This window comes from Mus caroli, chromosome 17 (genome assembly GCF_900094665.2).
Source record: "Mus caroli chromosome 17, CAROLI_EIJ_v1.1, whole genome shotgun sequence".
Classification (NCBI taxonomy): domain Eukaryota; kingdom Metazoa; phylum Chordata; class Mammalia; order Rodentia; family Muridae; genus Mus; species Mus caroli.
In genome coordinates, this window is record NC_034586.1 from 74,779,557 (window position 1) to 74,782,251 (window position 2,695).

The window sequence follows — 2,695 nt, forward strand, 5'->3', positions numbered from 1 at the left end:
AGAATCATATCCATTGAATCAAAAAAAAAAAAAAAAACAAAAAAAAAAAAACCAAAAAAAAAAAAAAAAAAAAAAAAAAAAAAAAAAAAAAGGCATTTCCTATTGTATCATCAATACAATTTTTAAAGAAGATTTATATTTACTTATTTATTTAAATGTGTGTGTGTGTACTTGTTTGTATGTGGAAGAGAGTATGTGATAGCTTCTTCTATGACTCTACTATTCAGTTGAGGAAGTGTCTCTCTTTGAACAAGCCCTAATAGTCCCCTTGACTCCGTTTAGCCTGAAGTAGGATTAAAACACTTGGGGAAATACCCTGCTTGTTATGTGGTTGCTGGGATCTATAGTCCTCATGGTTGTAGAGCAGATTCTCTTAGCCATTGAGTTGTCTCTTTACTCCCTACTGCTGGATTCTTAAGTAATACCAGCTGTTTTAATTTTCATTTTTCGTCCCCTTATGTTTTTTAGTCTGTGCACTGCAGTAAAAGATATGACTACAGGATTTCTTTTTATTTTATATGTATTTAAATATTTGTGTATTTCTTACATTATTTTTATTTCTGCTTTTGAGGAAAGGTCTCATTATGTACAGCCTCTTCAATGTTTAAAACATAAAGCTTGCTAGTAATTTTCCATAGGAAGAGTTTGAAAATAGGAAAAATTACAATAGAGAGAGAGAAAAAAAAACAGTACAAAGATTAAGGATTTTCAGAAGTTTCTAGAATGAAATAGGAATGGAAGAATGAGTGAAGGACAGTGAAAGAAAAAAACATTTGGTGTGTAAGAATCAAGAAAGGCTCTCTACTTCTCCCATCCCTGTCCCAGAGACAGCACATTTTCTTGTGCTGTAGCAGACTCATCCCTGCAACAAAATAGGAAAGATTGGTGTGAACAGATTGGGCCGTATTGGGGCCTGGTCACCAGGACTGCCTTCAGTTCTTGCAAAGTAGAGGTAGTTGCCATCAACAACCGTTTCATTGACCTCAACCACACACTCTACATGTTCTGGTATGGCTCTACCAATGGCAAGTTCAAAAGCACAGTAAAGACCGAGAAGAGGAAGCGTGTTATCAAGAGCAAGGCCACCATTATCTTCTAGGAGTGAGATCCTACCAACATCAAGTGGGGTGATGCTTGTGCTGTGGATGTTGTGGAGTCTCCTGGTGTCTTTACCACCATGGAGAAGATTAGGGCTCACTTGAAGGGTGGGGCCAAAGCATATTCATCTCCATCCCTTCTGCTGATGCCCCCATGTGACAAGAGCCAACCACAAGAAGTGTGATAATGTAGCCAAGATTATCAGTATCGCTTCTGCCCCACCAACGACCTAGCGCCCCCACCTACCCACCATGATTATCCATTACAACTTTGACATCATGGAGGAATACATGGCCACAGTCCACATCACCACTGCCACCCAGAATATTTGGGATGACCCCTCTGGGAAGCTATGGGACAATGGCTCTGGATCTTCCCAGAAGATCATTCCTGTATCCACAGACACTGACAACCTATGGGCACGGCCATCCCAGAACTGAACAGGGAACTCAGCATGGCCTTCCATGTTTCTATCCTCAGTGTATCCATCATGGATATGACACACCATCTGGTGACAGCTGTCAAGAATGAAACAGGCATTGGAGGGTCCCCTAAAGGGTATCCTGGGCTATGTTGAGGACAGGTTATCTCTTGTGTTTTCAACAGTAATATAAACTCTTCCACCTTTGATGCTGGGGCTGGCATTGCTCTCAATGACAATGTTGTAAAGCCAATTTCCTGATATGGCAACAAATATAGTTATAGCAACAGGGGGTTGGACCTCATGGTCCACACAACTTCCAAAGAGTAAGAAGTCTCAGACCACCCACCCCAGTAAGAACAAGAAGAAGAGAGAGGGCCTTGATTGCTGAGGAACTCCTGTCACAACTCCACTCCCAACACAGAGCACTCTTTCTTTATAGCTTCTGTCCTAGACCCCCAGGAGAAGGGGAGGGGGCTAGGGAGCTCTATTGTCTTGAGTACCATCAGTAAAGTTCACTCCATTCCAACCTCCAAAGGAATCAAGAGATGTGAATGTGGAAGGTAGGGATTTGTAGAGTCATGGGAAATAGTAAGAAAAGTTTTTACCTGTGTAAAAACTCAATTGATCAAAATCAGTCAGTACATAAAATATTTAATGCTTATAAGTTTCGATATTTGCTTCAAGTGCACTTGAACACCTTTGGGTGTATAGAGATATGCTGCTTAGATCTCCCTTTAGGGAAGGTCTGCTCTAGCTGTGGGAGTGCTGCTGGCTGCAGCTTTCTTGACTGCAGAGTCTCTTGCAGAATCCTCCATTGAGATGGGTGGATAAAGCCCAAGCCATTTGACCCTTGGCAACCATGACTTCTATTTCAGTTCCATGGCTCCCTAATGTGCCAGGGTCCCCCTCTGCCCTCTCCTGTTCCTCCCATGTGGGTTTGTCTCAAGGGTACCCCTAAACACATCCTACTTTCTCAACAGCTTCAGAGTCTGCTTCCTGTGTGTCTTAGTCAGGCTTTCTATTCCTGTACAAACATCATGACCAAGAAGCAAGTTGGGGAGGAAAGGGTTTATTTGGCTTACACTTCCATACTGCTGTTCATCACCAAAGGAAGTCAGGACTGGAACTCAAGCAGGTCAGAAAGCAGGAGCTGATGCAGAGGCCATGGAGGGA